We start from the raw sequence: 17,911 nt of genomic DNA, 5'->3' as shown, positions 1-17,911 counted from the left end.
TGGAAGATTATTTGATCACTGTTCAATATGTCTAAAACACTCAAAAATAAATGTGTTCAAGAAACACAAAATGCACTTCACTCAGAAGCTCTTCACTGCTCAGTATGTCAAAAAGTCTTCCTCAGAAAATCTGATTTGATGAGACATATAACAAATCATATTAGAGAGAAACCATATCAGTGTTCAGAGTGTCCAAATGCCTTTTTGAACAAGTCTGATTTAAGGAAACACATTCAAGTTCATACTGGGAAGAAACCACTTCAGTGTTCCGAATGTCTGAAAGATTTTGCAAACAAATCTAATTTATTAAGGCACAGGAAAATTCACACTAACGAGAAACGTTATCAGTGTTCAGACTGCCTAAAAACTTTTTCCCAAAAATATTTATTAGATAATCACATAAGAATTCACACTGGAGAGAAACCACATCAGTGTTTGGAGTGCCTAAAAATGTTTTCACAAAAGGCTTATTTAATAAATCACATGAGGATTCATACTGGAGAGAAACCATATCAGTGTTCAGTGTGTCTAAAAGACTTTTCTGATAGATCTGAATTAAGAAGACACAAAAGAATTCATACTGGAGAACAACCATATAAGTGTTCAGAGTGTCTAAGAAAATTTAATAAAAACTCAGATTTAATACGACACATTGCAGTTCATACTGGAGAGAAGCCATATCAGTGTTCGGAATGCTTGAAAAGCTTCTCAGATAACACCTATTTAATAAGACACATGAAAGTTCATACTGGAGAACAACCGTATAAATGTTCGGAGTGTCTAAGAAAATTTAATAAAAAATCAGATTTAATACGGCATATTGCAGGTCATACTGGAGAGAAACCATATCAGTGTTCGGAATGTTTAAAAGGCTTTTCACGTAAAAATAATTTAGTAAAACACATGGAACTTCATACTGTTTAAGAGACTTTTCAGATAAAACTTATTTCCTGAAACTCCTGATAATCCTTACGCATTGGAAGTTGTAAAGTAAAATGAAGGTTTATTTCTTTGTAAAGGTTACAATATGTAATTACAATTTTGGTTTGCTAAGTAGAAAGAAAACCACTAACATGCTGGGGCATTTTGGGTAGACTAATCCTAACCCTTAAACTGTCCTGGAGTTTACCTGGAGAGAGTTCCGGGGGTCAACGCCCCCGCGGCCCGGTCTGTGACCAGGCCTCATGGTGGATCAGAGCCTGATCAGCCAGGCTGTTACTGCTGGCTGCATGCAATCCGACGTACGAGCCACGTTTGTAGCACTCCAAACGTAGATCTGTGCTTTCAAATGGAGAAAATAGAGATCACAGCACTACGTAGGCACGTGAACGTACATCTACGTTTGGACAGTTTAAAGGTTAATACATAGTAAACTACTTAAAACTAGACATGATGATAGTACATAGTGATTACTTAAAACTAGACATGATGATAGTACATAGTGATTACTTAAAACTAGACATGATGATAGTACATAGTGATTACTTAAAACTAGACATGATGATAGTACATAGTGATTACTTAAAACTAGACATGATAATAGTACATAGTGATTACTTAAAACTAGACATTATGATAGTACATAGTGATTACTTAAAACTAGACATGATGATAGTACATAGTGATTACTTAAAACTAGACATTATGATAGTACATAGTGATTACTTAAAACTAGACATGATGATAATACATAGTGATTAGTTAAAACTAGACATTATGATAGTACATAGTGATTACTTAAAACTAGACATGATGATAGTACATAGTGATTACTTAAAACTAGACTTTATGATAGTACATAGTGATTACTTAAAACTAGACAAGTGTTTTACTTGATTACAATTATATTTAATCTTAATACTAATGCGAGGCAGTCAAGGTGGAGGTTTATTAGAATAATAATAATAATAATAATAATAATAATAATAATAATAATAATAATAATCTTGAAGTTGCATATAATAAAAACTATTACAATTAATGGTTCATTCAGTAATATTTCATGGACTGGCTGAAGTTTAAAAGTACAGAGGCCACATAAAACACAACTAATTACCAGTTGTTTTGGTTGATTTGGTTAGTGTTGAGAGATAAGATGGTTTTTTATCACAGTCCTAAATTTATAAGTAGTCAGGGGATCTTTTACCGGCTCTGATAGCGAGTTCCAGATCTTCAGGCCCTTTATATGCATAGCGTTCTTGCATAGTGAGAGACTGGCACAAGGGATGTTGAAAGTGCCTTATGCCTTGTATTGTGACAGCATTCTGTTGTAACTGTCAAGGAGTAGTTTAAGTGGAGGGTTTATAGTGGAATTTAATGTTCTGTATATGTAGAAGGCATAATAATATGAGTGTGAGTCTTGTATACATATTTAACCCGTAAACGGTCCAAATGTATATACACCTACCATCCGACTTACGACCAAGTTCGGTTCCGAGAAACCGGTCGTAAGTCGAAATGGTCATAAGTCGAGCTTTACTACTGAATATCAACAAAACATTTTTGTAATGACTTTATTTTATTGTTTTATTTTGGTATTTCATGTTTTACTTTACTTTTTATGTTGTTAGTACTGTATTTTATACTGTAAGGTTTAGGATAAACACTGTGTACAACACAAATACAGTGGACCCCCGCATAATGATTACCTCCGAATGCGACCAATTATGTAAGTGTATTTATTTAAGTGCGCTTGTACGTGTATGTTTGGGGGTCTGAAATGGACTAATCTACTTCACAATATTCCTTATGGGAACAAATTCGGTCAGTACTGGCACCTGAACATACTTCTGGAGTGAAAAAATATCGTTAACCGGGGGTCCACTGTAGTTGTTTATTTCCCAGAAATTTGGCATAATAAACACGGTCGTAAGTCGAGTGGTCGTAAGTCGAGCAGGTCGTAAGTCGGATGGTAGGTGTATACGTTTTTTCAACATTTGAAAGTATGTAAAAAAAGTAGATCTTTTTGTTTTTTTTTTACATTTGAAAATGTGTAAAAAACTTTGATCTACTTTTTTTTTTGTTATACAGTGGTCCCTCGCTTTTCGTAGTTCTCGGCAATCGTAAATTTCGCCAATCATAGGGGTATTTTTGTATAAACATGGACTCGCTTTTCATAGGTTGACTCGCGAATAGTAGTTCGTCCGGGACGCGTACGCACGGTGTGAGCCGGGGCGGCCTCCCTACCCAGCCAGTCTGGTATTGTTTACCAGTGAGTGAAGGTCCCCTCAAGTGCTCCTACGAAATATTTCATAATATTCCACTCATTTTAGTGCTTGCAAGTACTAAATAAGCTACCATGGCTACAAAGAAAGCTCCTAGTGCCAAGCCTGTGGTAAAGAAGGTGAGAAATATGTACAGTGACAAAGTCTTGGGCCATTTTAGGGAAGTGTTAAAGAGACGCCAGAAACAGAGCTCTCTCCACAGTTACTTTGCGAGACAGGACTAGAGTGACTCTCAAGGTGGTCCTAGTGGCATTAAGAAACAGAGAAGAGAAGCAACCCCAGAGAAGTAATTGGTACCTGAGGTGTTGCTGGAAGGGGATTCCCCTTCCAAACTGTAAACAATCCAATCACTCTCCTCCTCCAGTCTCCCATACACTAAGAAGAATCTCCAATAAAGGTAAGTGTTATGCTGTTAATGTTTCATTCATCATTTCCCATTGTATTGTTTATGTACTACATGTATATTTCATGTAAAAATTTTTTTTGTTTTAATACTTCTGGGTGTCAGGAACGGATTAATTGTATTTACATTATTTCTTATGGGGAAAATTGATTCGCAAATCGTAAATGTCGTTTATAGTAACGGCTCCAGGAACGGATTAATTACGAAAAATGAGGGACTACTGTATTTGAAAATATGTAAAAAAAACGTAGATCTACTTTTGTAGCACTACACATGTGAACGTAGATCTGCTGGACCGTTTACGGGTTAACAAGTTCAGGCTTTTCAAAAGTGGTGGGGTGTGTTGTCTAGCCCAGGAGCTGGTTATCACCCACACAGCAGCTTTTTGTTGGATTATTAGGGTCTAAGGTGGTTGGCTGTGGTAGAGCCCCGGGCACAGATACCATAGGTGAGGTAAGGATATACTATTAAAGAGTGGTATAGGGTAAGGAGTGCTGTTTGTGGTACATAGTATTGTATCTTGGAAAGAATTCCTACTAATTTGGAAATTTTCTTGTGTTGGATGTGGGAATGAAATTTACGATTCCAGTCAATGAGAAGACCTAGAAATTTACCCTCAGTGTGTCTTGATATAGGGACACCATTTATCAATATATTAAGTTGGATATTTGAGGCTATGTTGCCAAACAGCGTGAAGTATGTTTTGTTTATGTTAATCCTTTCAGGGTCCAGAGGCGAAATTTCAAAGTGCGCACCAGTGTCCAAGAATTTAAAAAAAATAATTTTGTTATTTTTTCTTATGAAAAGGGTAGAGAATCTTTTTGTGAAGGTAATAAAACAAAAAGTACGAAATTTGATGGAAAATTGACGAAATTATGCTCTCGCGAATTTTGATGTGTCAGCAATATTTATGCAGCGGCGATTTTGCCAACTTTGACTCCCATTTTAGGCCAATTACATTGTTACAGTCGACCAAATTCTTAGCTATTTCACTAGTATTACATCTATTATATCGATTGAGCACAAGAATTCACCGTCAACTGTTTCAACTACAAAATAAAGTGATCGGAAATTGGTAATTTGGCCAATTTAACACAAAGTTCAAAATATTCCAGTTTCAAAATAGGGTCCAGAATAAACAATGCAGACATTCCTGGCACTAAACTAACATTTCCTCTGTTCATTAGTTACGTTTTCAGGCTTTACTAATGATTTACATTTTGATTTTTTATTCAAATGAATTTTTATTCAAACCAAAAAAATAGAAAATTTACTGTTATGCAATATTGTAATAATTGTATAAATATCATCACCACATTTGTGAATGTATATTAGACCCACCAGCTGACGTGTATTAGACGTGTGAGGTCATTTGTTTACTCTTGAACATCGGCAAAAATTAAACATTTCCACTACTTTGAGCTCAGTTTCAAGCCATTTCCAGTATTAAAACCAATTAATATCATCTCTATTTCTGTAATATGTCTTCTATTCTATCAAATGAGACCAAGAAATTGCAAATATAACTATAAAAAACATACGAAAAAACACTGCGAAGTTGCTGTTTTAATTGAAAATTATGGTCTCAGTTTTTTTTCTCTCATTATGCACTATGTGCTGCAGGATTTGTTTTATGTGGTGCACACATACCACATAGATGTATTCTCTCATATCTAGGCCAAAATTTACCACTCACAGCTTATGAGAGTGAGCTGAGCTCATGACGTAGATCTACGGTTTGGACCCTCAACATAAAGCCGTAGATCTACGGCACGGACCCTCAAAGGGTTAAGAGTGAGTTTGTTGGTCATCATCCAAGTACATATTTTTAGCAGCTCGTTGTTTGCAGTGTCTCTAAGTATGCTGGGTCTGAATGGGAGTAGACACAAGTAGTGAGGTAAGACACATATGCAACAGTTAGGTATCTTTATTATGAAACGTTTCGCCTACACAGTAGGCTTCTTCAGTCAAGTACAGAAAAGTTGATAGAAGCAGAAGATACTTGAAGACGATGTAATCAGTCCATCACCCTTAAAGTTTTGAGGTGGTCAGTCCCTCAGTCTGGAGAAGAGCATTGTTCCATAGTATGAAACAATATGGAGATGAAGTGACAGGATGGAGTTTTTTTATAGCGCCAAGAGGTGAGACGTAGGCCACTAGGAGAGGTAAGAACTCAGATGTTGAGAGGTCAGGTCCTTCTCAGATTTGAGAAGGACCTGACCTCTCAACATCTGAGTTCTTACCTCTCCTAGTGGCCTACGTCTCACCTCTTGGCGCTATAAAAAACTCCATTCTGTCACTTCATCTCCATATTGTTTCATACTATGGAACAATGCTCTTCTCCAGACTGAGGGACTGACCACCTCAAAACTTTAAGGGTGATGGACTGATTACATCGTCTTCAAGTATCTTCTGCTTCTATCAACTTTTCTGTACTTGACTGAAGAAGCCTACTGTGTAGGCGAAACGTTTCATAATAAAGATACCTAACTGTTGCATATGTGTCTTACCTAACAACCTGTCGGTATTTTATACCATTTTATTGTTCATTCAGACACAAGTAGTGTCGTCTACAAATAGAACTGGTTTAAGTAGTTGGGATACATTGGGGAGATCATTGATGTAGATGAGAAAGAGGAGTGGGCCTAGGACACTACCCTGGGGCACTCCAGTAACTACAGGCTGGATAATTTTCCAAAAGAGTTCTTACAAAAAAAATCAGTCATCTGTGACACATCGGAAGTCATGTGAGAGAGAAATTTTGTCAAAATACAGCATGATAAAATACAGTACTGAATGTTATCTTGTAAAATGCATGAAAATCCTTGAGGAAAAGCTCTCTCAGTTTTCTAGATGTATTAAAGATCATTTATACAGTATGAATATTCATATAAAGAAAGAATATTCATACACAGTATAGTATTCATACACAGAAAGAATATTCATACACAGTATAGTATTCATACACAGAAAGAATATTCATACACAGTATAGTATTCATACACAGAAACAGTATTCATACACAGTATAGTATTCATACACAGAAAGAATATTCATACACAGTATAGTATTCATACACAGAAAGAATATTCATACACAGTATAGTATTCATACACAGAAAGAATATTCATACACAGTATAGTATTCATACACAGAAAGAATATTCATACACAGTATAGTATTCATACACAGAAACAGTATTCATACACAGTATAGTATTCATACACAGAAAGAATATTCATACACAGTATAGTATTCATACACAGAAAGAATATTCATACACAGTACACGTATAGTATTCATACACAGAAAGAATATTCATACACAGTATAGTATTCATACACAGAAAGAATATTCATACACAGTATAGTATTCATACACAGAAAGAATATTCATACACAGTTTAGTATTCATGCACAGAAAGAATATTCATACACAGTATAGTATTCATACACAGAAAGAATATTCATACACAGTATAGTATTCATACACAGAAACAGTATTCATACACAGTATAGTATTCATACACAGAAAGAATATTCATACACAGTATAGTATTCATACACAGAAAGAATATTCATACACAGTATAGTATTCATACACAGAAAGAATATTCATACACAGTTTAGTATTCATGCACAGAAAGAATATTCATACACAGTTTAGTATTCATGCACAGAAAGAATATTCATACACAGTATAGTATTCATACACAGAAAGAATATTCATACACAGTATAGTATTCATACACAGAAAGAATATTCATACACAGAAAGAATATTCATACACAGTATAGTATTCATACACAGAAAGAATATTCATACACAGTATAGTATTCATACACAGAAAGAATATTCATACACAGAAAGAATATTCATACACAGTATAGTATTCATACACAGAAAGAATATTCATACACAGAAAGAATATTCATACACAGTATAGTGAGACGAGAGGAATGTAGAGGAGAGAGAGAGAGAGATTTTGGGAGATGTTAAGTGAATGTATAGGAGCCTTTGAACCAAGTGAGAGAGTAATTGTGGTAGGGGACCTGAATGCTAAAGTAGGAGAAACTTTTAGAGAGGGTGTGGTAGGTAAGTTTGGGGTGCCAGGTGTAAATGATAATGGGAGCCCTTTGATTGAACTTTGTATAGAAAGGGGTTTAGTTATAGGTAATACATATTTTAAGAAAAAGAGGATAAATAAGTATACAAGATATGATGTAGGGCGAAATGACAGTAGTTTGTTGGATTATGTATTGGTAGATAAAAGACTGTTGAGTAGACTTCAGGATGTACATGTTTATAGAGGGGCCACAGATATATCAGATCACTTTCTAGTTGTAGCTACACTGAGAGTAAAAGGTAGATGGGATACAAGGAGAATAGAAGCATCAGGAAAGAGAGAGGTGAAGGTTTATAAACTAAAAGAGGAGGCAGTTAGGGTAAGATATAAACAGCTATTGGAGGATAGATGGGCTAATGAGAGCATAGGCAATGGGGTCGAAGAGGTATGGGGTAGGTTTAAAAATGTAGTGTTAGAGTGTTCAGCAGAAGTTTGTGGTTACAGGAAAGTGGGTGCGGGAGGGAAGAGGAGCGATTGGTGGAATGATGATGTAAAGAGAGTAGTAAGGGAGAAAAAGTTAGCATATGAGAAGTTTTTACAAAGTAGAAGTGATGCAAGGAGGGAAGAGTATATGGAGAAAAAGAGAGAGGTTAAGAGAGTGGTGAAGCAATGTAAAAAGAGAGCAAATGAGAGAGTGGGTGAGATGTTATCAACAAATTTTGTTGAAAATAAGAAAAAGTTTTGGAGTGAGATTAACAAGTTAAGGAAGCCTAGAGAACAAATGGATTTGTCAGTTAAAAATAGTAGAGGAGAGTTATTAAATGGAGAGTTAGAGGTATTTGGAAGATGGAGGGAATATTTTGAGGAATTGTTAAATGTTGATGAAGATAGGGAAGCTGTGATTTCGTGTATAGGGCAAGGAGGAATAACATCTTGTAGGAGTGAGGAAGAGCCAGTTGTGAGTGTGGGGGAAGTTCGTGAGGCACTAGGTAAAATGAAACGGGGTAAGGCAGCCGGGATTGATGGGATAAAGATTTTTTTTTTTTTTTTTTTTTTTTTTTTTTTTTTTTTTTTTTTTTTTTTTATTATCACACCGGCCGATTCCCACCAAGGCAGGGTGGCCCGAAAAAGAAAAACTTTCACCATCATTCACTCCATCACTGACTTGCCAGAAGGGTGCTTTACACTACAGTTTTTAAACTGCAACATTAACACCCCTCCTTCAGAGTGCAGGCACTGTACTTCCCATCTCCAGGACTCAAGTCCGGCCTGCCGGTTTCCCTGAATCCCTTCATAAATGTTACTTTGCTCACACTCCAACAGCACGTCAAGTATTAAAAACCATTTGTCTCCATTCACTCCTATCAAACACGCTCACGCATGCCTGCTGGAAGTCCAAGCCCCTCGCACACAAAACCTCCTTTACCCCCTCCCTCCAACCCTTCCCAGGCCGACCCCTACCCCGCCTTCCTTCCACTACAGACTGATACACTCTTGAAGTCATTCTGTTTCGCTCCATTCTCTCTACATGTCCGAACCACCTCAACAACCCTTCCTCAGCCCTCTGGACAACAGTTTTGGTAATCCCGCACCTCCTCCTAACTTCCAAACTACGAATTCTCTGCATTATATTCACACCACACATTGCCCTCAGACATGACATCTCCACTGCCTCCAGCCTTCTCCTCGCTGCAACATTCATCACCCACGCTTCACACCCATATAAGAGCGTTGGTAAAACTATACTCTCATACATTCCCCTCTTTGCCTCCAAGGACAAAGTTCTTTGTCTCCACAGACTCCTAAGTGCACCACTCACTCTTTTTCCCTCATCAATTCTATGATTCACCTCGTCTTTCATAGACCCATCCGCTGACACGTCCACTCCCAAATATCTGAATACGTTCACCTCCTCCATACTCTCTCCCTCCAATCTGATATTCAATCTTTCATCACCTAATCTTTTTGTTATCCTCATAACCTTACTCTTTCCTGTATTCACCTTTAATTTTCTTCTTTTGCACACCCTACCAAATTCATCCACCAATCTCTGCAACTTCTCTTCAGAATCTCCCAAGAGCACAGTGTCATCAGCAAAGAGCAGCTGTGACAACTCCCACTTTGTGTGTGATTCTTTATCTTTTAACTCCACGCCTCTTGCCAAGACCCTCGCATTTACTTCTCTTACAACCCCATCTATAAATATATTAAACAACCACGGTGACATCACACATCCTTGTCTAAGGCCTACTTTTACTGGGAAAAAATTTCCCTCTTTCCTACATACTCTAACATGAGCCTCACTATCCTCGTAAAAACTCTTCACTGCTTTCAGTAACCTACCTCCTACACCATACACTTGCAACATCTGCCACATTGCCCCCCTATCCACCCTGTCATACGCCTTTTCCAAATCCATAAATGCCACAAAGACCTCTTTAGCCTTATCTAAATACTGTTCACTTATATGTTTCACTGTAAACACCTGGTCCACACACCCCCTACCTTTCCTAAAGCCTCCTTGTTCATCTGCTATCCTATTCTCCGTCTTACTCTTAATTCTTTCAATTATAACTCTACCATACACTTTACCAGGTACACTCAACAGACTTATCCCCCTATAATTTTTGCACTCTCTTTTATCCCCTTTGCCTTTATACAAAGGAACTATGCATGCTCTCTGCCAATCCCTAGGTACCTTACCCTCTTCCATACATTTATTAAATAATTGCACCAACCACTCCAAAACTATATCCCCACCTGCTTTTAACATTTCTATCTTTATCCCATCAATCCCGGCTGCCTTACCCCCTTTCATTTTACCTACTGCCTCACGAACTTCCCCCACACTCACAACTGGCTCTTCCTCACTCCTACAAGATGTTATTCCTCCTTGCCCTATACACGAAATCACTGCTTCCCTATCTTCATCAACATTTAACAATTCCTCAAAATATTCCTTCCATCTTCCCAATACCTCTAACTCTCCATTTAATAACTCTCCTCTCCTATTTTTAACTGACAAATCAATTTGTTCTCTAGGCTTTCTTAACTTGTTAATCTCACTCCAAAACTTTTTCTTATTTTCAACAAAATTTGTTGATAACATCTCACCCACTCTCTCATTTGCTCTCTTTTTACATTGCTTCACCACTCTCTTAACCTCTCTCTTTTTCTCCATATACTCTTCCCTCCTTGCATCACTTCTACTTTGTAAAAACTTCTCATATGCTAACTTTTTCTCCCTTACTACTCTCTTTACATCATCATTCCACCAATCGCTCCTCTTCCCTCCTGCACCCACTTTCCTGTAACCACAAACTTCTGCTGAACACTCTAACACTACATTTTTAAACCTACCCCATACCTCTTCGACCCCATTGCCTATGCTCTCATTAGCCCATCTATCCTCCAATAGCTGTTTATATCTTACCCTAACTGCCTCCTCTTTTAGTTTATAAACCTTCACCTCTCTCTTCCCTGATGCTTCTATTCTCCTTGTATCCCATCTACCTTTTACTCTCAGTGTAGCTACAACTAGAAAGTGATCTGATATATCTGTGGCCCCTCTATAAACATGTACATCCTGAAGTCTACTCAACAGTCTTTTATCTACCAATACATAATCCAACAAACTACTGTCATTTCGCCCTACATCATATCGTGTATACTTATTTATCCTCTTTTTCTTAAAATATGTATTACCTATAACTAAACCCCTTTCTATACAAAGTTCAATCAAAGGGCTTCCATTATCATTTACACCTGGCACCCCAAACTTACCTACCACACCCTCTCTAAAAGTTTCTCCTACTTTAGCATTCAAGTCCCCTACCACAATTACTCTCTCACTTGGTTCAAAGGCTCCTATACATTCACTTAACATCTCCCAAAATCTCTCTCTCTCCTCTGCATTCCTCTCTTCTCCAGGTGCATACACGCTTATTATGACCCACTTCTCGCATCCAACCTTTACTTTAATCCACATAATTCTTGAATTTACACATTCATATTCTCTTTTCTCCTTCCATAACTGATCATTTAACATTACTGCTACCCCTTCCTTTGCTCTAACTCTCTCAGATACTCCAGATTTAATCCCATTTATTTCCCCCCACTGAAACTCTCCTACCCCCTTCAGCTTTGTTTCGCTTAGGGCCAGGACATCCAACTTCTTTTCATTCATAACATCAGCAATCATCTGTTTCTTGTCATCCGCACTACATCCATGCACATTTAAGCAACCCAGTTTTATAAAGTTTTTCTTCTTCTCTTTTTTAGTAATTGTATACAGGAGAAGGGGTTACTAGCCCATTGCTCCCGGCATTTTAGTCGCCTCATACGACACGCATGGCTTACGGAGGAAAGATTCTTTTCCACTTCCCCATGGACAATAGAAGAAATAAAAAAGAACAAGAGCTATTTAGAAAAAGGAGAAAAACCTAGATGTATGTATATATATATATGCATGTGCGTGTCTGTGAAGTGTGACCAAAGTGTAAGTAGGAGTAGCAAGATATCCCTGTTATCTTAGCGTGTTTATGAGACAGAAAAAGAAACCAGCAATCCTACCATCATGCAAAACAGTTACAGGTTTTTGTTTCACAGTCATCTGGCAGGACGGTAGTACTTCCCTGGGTGGTTGCTGTCTACCAACCTACTACTATAAAGATAGAAATGTTAAAAGCAGGTGGGGATATAGTTTTGGAGTGGTTGGTGCAATTATTTAATAAATTTATGGAAGAGGGTAAGGTACCTAGGGATTGGCAGAGAGCATGCATAGTTCTTTTATATAAAGGCAAAGGGGACAAAAGAGAGTGCAAAAATTATAGGGGGATAAGTTTGTTGAGTATACCTGGTAAAGTGTATGGTAGAGTTATTATTGAAAGAATTAAGAGTAAGACGGAGAATAGGATAGCAGATGAACAAGGAGGCTTTAGGAAAGGTAGGGGGTGTGTGGACCAGGTGTTTACAGTGAAACATATAAGTGAACAGTATTTAGATAAGGCTAAAGAGGTCTTTGTGGCACTTATGGATTTGGAAAAGGCATATGACAGGGTGGATAGGGGGGCAATGTGGCAGATGTTGCAGGTGTATGGTGTAGGAGGTAGGTTACTGAAAGCAGTGAAGAGTTTTTACGAGGATAGTGAGGCTCAAGTTAGAGTATGTAGGAAAGAGGGAAATTATTTCCCAGTAAAAGTAGGCCTTAAACAAGGATGTGTGATGTCACCGTGGTTGTTTAATATATTTATAGATGGGGTTGTAAGAGAAGTAAATGCGAGGGTCTTGGCAAGAGGCGTGGAGTTAAAAGATAAAGAATCACACATAAAGTGGGAGTTGTCACAGTTGCTTTTTGCTGATGACACTGTGCTCTTGGGAGATTCTGAAGAGAAGTTGCAGAGATTGGTGGATGAATTTGGTAGGGTGTGCAAAAGAAGAAAATTAAAAGTGAATACAGGAAAGAGTAAGGTTATGAGGATAACAAAAAGATTAGGTGATGAAAGATTGGATATCAGATTGGAGGGAGAGAGTATGGAGGAGGTAAATGTATTCAGATATTTGGACGTGTCAGCGGATGGGTCTATGAAAGATGAGGTGAATCATAGAATTGATGAGGGGAAAAGGGTGAGTGGTGCACTTAGGAGTCTGTGGAGACAAAGAACTTTGTCCTTGGAGGCAAAGAGGGGAATGTATGAGAGTATAGTTTTACCAACGCTCTTATATGGGTATGAAGCATGGGTGATGAATGTTGCAGCGATGAGAAGGCTGGAGGCAGTGGAGATGTCATGTCTGAGGGCAATGTGTGGTGTGAATATAATGCATAGAATTCGTAGTTTGGAAGTTAGGAGGAGGTGCGGGATTACCAAAACTGTTGTCCAGAGGGCTGAGGAAGGGTTGTTGAGGTGGTTCGGACATGTAGAGAGAATGGAGCGAAACAGAGTGACTTCAAGAGTGTATCAGTCTGTAGTGGAAGGAAGGCGGGGTAGGGGTCGGCCTAGGAAAGGTTGGAGGGAGGGGGTAAAGGAGGTTTTGTGTGCGAAGGGCTTTGACTTCCAGCAGGCATGCCTGAGCGTGTTTGATAGGAGTGAATGGAGACAAATGGTTTTTAATACTTGACGTGCTGTTGGAGTGTGAGCAAAGTAACATTTATGAAGGGATTCAGGGAAACCAGCAGGCCGGACTTGAGTCCTGGAGATGGGAAGTACAGTGCCTGCACTCTGAAGGAGGGGTGTTAATGTTGCAGTTTAAAAACTGTAGTGTAAAGCACCCTTCTGGCAAGACAGTGATGGAGTGAATGATGGTGAAAGTTTTTCTTTTTCGGGCCACCCTGCCTTGGTGGGAATCGGCCGGTGTGATAATAAAAAAAAAAAGTATAGTATTCATTTCAGACTGCATATATTTTCCGGTATCAGTTACTCATGAATAATTTATTTATTTATTTATTTATTTAAAAATTTGAGCACACATACAGAGGTACAACAAATACAGGTAAGAGCAGTATGCCAGAGCCACTGATACTATGCATAGCATTACGGGCTGGCTTAAAATTAACTTAAGATTAACTAAGCAATATAATGTAAAAATATCATATAGATATAAAGTGGTACCTCAGGATACGATCAGCCCAAAACTCGAACATTTATTTAAGTGTATTTATGTAAGTGGTTTTGTAGGTGTATTTTTGGGGGTCTGAAAAGGATTAATCTAATTTACATTATTCCTTATGGGAACAAATTCGTTCATTAACAGCACTCGAACAGCCTTGTGGAACGAATTAAGTTCGTATCCCAAGGTACCACTGTATAGTATAACTGGATCAATGTTCACTATGTCTGGAATATTATTCCAGTTGGAGTAATAATAGTTGTATGTAACTATAAATAAGCCTAATTGTCATGTAATTTTATTTTAGCAAAAATTCTAGACCTATAGTTTGGTGCTTATATATATCTGTTAGTATTAAAGTAATTCCATTTATTTATATATTTGACATCAAACAAAGATAGAAAGAAAAATTGTTCTTGGAACTGACAAAATTTTTTTTTTAATTTACATAAAATGTTTCACCGATCAATTTTAATAGAAAGTTGATTTACAGTGGACCCCCGCATACCGTTGACATCACATAACGTTAAATCCGCATAGCGATACATTTTATCACTAAAATTTTGCCTCGCATAGTGCTAAAAAATCGCTCAACGCTATTCGTCCGAGACGCGTCTATGTGAGGCCTGAGCCAGCCTCACGTATTACGCCGGTGGCATTGTTTACAAGCCAGCCTCCGTGGTAACATCCAAGCATACAATCGGAACATTTCATATTATTACAGCGTTTTTGGTGATTTTATCTGCAAAATAAGTGACCATGGGCCCCAAGAAAGCTTCTAGTGCCAACCCTGTGGTAAAAAGGGTGAGAAATATTATCGAAATACTGTGGTACCATGGTCAACTGCTGATGCTGCTGCTGCTGTAGCACTGTCAGCTGCTGCTGTAGCACCGTCAGCTGCTGCTGCTGTGCCACCGTCAGCTGCTGCTGCTGCTGTACCACTGTCAGCTGCTGCTGCTGCTGCTGGTGCTGCTGTAGTACCATCTACTGTTGCTGTAGCACCGTCTGCTGCTGCTGTAGCACTGTCAGCTGCTGCTGCTGCTGCTGGTGCTGCTGTAGTACCATCTACTGTTGCTGTAGCACCGTCTGCTGCTGCTGTAGCACTGTCAGCTGCTGCTGTAGCACTGTCAGCTGCTGCTGCTGTAGCACTGTCAGCTGCTGCTGCTGCTGCTGTAGCACTGTCAGCTGCTGCTGCTGCTGCTGTAGCACCGTCAGCTGCTGCTGCTGCTGTACCACCGTCAGCTGCTGCTGCTGCTGCTGTAATACCATCTGCTGTTGCTGTAGCACCGTCTACTGCTGCTGTAGCACTGTCAGCTGCTGCTGTAGCACTGTCAGCTGCTGCTGCTGCTGCTGTAGCACTGTCAGCTGCTGCTGCTGCTGTAGCACCGTTGTTGGTGTGGGTTATTGAGAATACCAAGAAACAATTAACCCCAGAGGGTTAGCCACCCAGGATAACCCAAAAAAGTCAGTGTCATCGAAGATTGTGTAACTTATTTCCATTGGGGTCCTTAATCTTGTCTCCCAGGATGCAACCCACACCAGTCGACTAACACCCAGGTGAACAGGGAAAAATGCCTGGAACTAGTGCTCATATTGGTGAATTTAAAGCCAGCAAAGGTTGGTTTGAGAGATTTAAGAATCGTAGTGACATACACAGTGTGATAAGGCCTGTTCTGGAAGAAAATACCAAACAGGACCTACAGTACTCAGGAGGAAAAGGCACTCCCAGGACACAGTGTCTCATCAGTCATTGCTGCATCTTCAATAAAGGTAAGTGTCATTTATTCTTCATTTAGTAGACTAGTACATGCACAATATATATTGTGCATGTACTACTCTACTATTGTGCATGTATCCTTCTCTTTGTGTGTAGGAAAATGTATATTTCATGTGGTAAAAATTTTTTTTTTCATACTTTTGGGTGTCTTGCACGGATTAATTTGATTTCCATTATTTCTTGTGGGGAAAATTCATTCGTATAACGATAATTTTGCGTAACAATGAGCTCTCAGGAACGGATTAATATCGTTATGCGGGGGCCCACTGTATATGACAAATGAAATGTGTTTTAAGTCACTGAAAATATAGCTATGCTCGAGATATCTAGAAATAAGCAGTAAAATATTGTTAAACATAATTTATCCCAGTGAAGTGCACTTGGCTGAACAGTGACATTCACAAATCTCCCAAATTTATGGGCGTATGTTAACCCGTAAACGGTCCAAGCAGATCTACGTTCACATGTGTAGTGCTACAAAAGTAGATCTAATTTTTTTTTTACGTATTTTCAAATATAACAAAAAAAAAAGTAGATCAAAGTTTTTTTTACACATTTTCAAATGTAAAAAAACAAAAAGAAGATCTACTTTTTTTACATACTTTCAAATGTTGATAAAACGTATATATACGTTTGGACCGTTTATGGGTTAATAAGAGATCCTGCAAACATTGAATCGGAGAACGCTTTTAAATTCTGCTTATTTAATTGAATCATACTGTAAACAACAACCTTTTGTGCCACTTAGGTTCCAGAGCTGTGTGTGAAAATGGAGCCTGACCCATGGCCGGGCTCCGAGAGGAGTTAATCTCTGGAAATTATTCAAAGGTACATCAAAAGTAAAGGGTGGAGTGAACAACTTATGGGAAAAAGTGGGTTACATGCAATATATATTGTAACTCAAGAAATTGTAATGACATGATTGCAAATAAACCACGGTAGGGGCAGGGATTGCACTCATGTCAGTCTGGAGTTTTATGACTCACTGCGAGTTCAATCCCCTCCTGTACTGTGGTTTATTTATATTGTAGATATTGTTTCTTGTTGATCTAGAAATGTATGGAGAGGGTTCATGTTGCCTTACTAGGCCTAGTTGGATGTAGTGAGGTTTGTAATAAATTTGTAATGAGTAAGGTATTTTCCTGCCACTTGCACACCCTGTTTGTTGGTAAGGAAGTTGTTGTGGATCAGCAGCTGGTTTATTGTTTTCTTATGCTGGTTAAGCTGTTGCACATAAATAAATACTGAATAATTGTATATCATAAATTGTATCTCATATATGTATCTCATTATTGTATCTCATAAATGTCAACCTATGACCCAGTCAAACTTTGTTACTATTTAACTTCATTACCTAACATAATACAGTGGACCCTCAGTTAACGATACTTTTTCACTCCAGAAGTATGTTGAGGTGCCAGTACTGACCGAATTTGTTCCCATAAGGAATATTGTGAAGTAGATTAGTCCATTTCAGACCCCCAAACATACACGTACAAACTCACTTACATAAATACACTTACATAATTGGTCGCATTCGGAGGTGATCGTTATGCGGGGGTCCACTGTACTGCATTCTACTGATTACACAGCAACACAGTAATGACCATATGACCTGTCTTTGTAATACTCATTTGTACTAAATTGTTATCTGTTTTACAATAATTTTTGTACCACTGAATATATCATTGTTAAGTTAATGTTAAGCTGCCCATAATGCTCTGCATACAAGGGGCTTTGGCATGTCACACTTTAAAAATTGTATTCCTTGTACTTCTCTGTATCATGTTCATATTAATAAATAAATAAATAAATAATTAAATAAAGGTGTTATCC

Source organism: Cherax quadricarinatus, chromosome 98 (assembly GCF_038502225.1).
Source record: "Cherax quadricarinatus isolate ZL_2023a chromosome 98, ASM3850222v1, whole genome shotgun sequence".
In the NCBI taxonomy this organism is placed as follows: domain Eukaryota; kingdom Metazoa; phylum Arthropoda; class Malacostraca; order Decapoda; family Parastacidae; genus Cherax; species Cherax quadricarinatus.
This window is presented reverse-complemented; position numbering follows the sequence as displayed.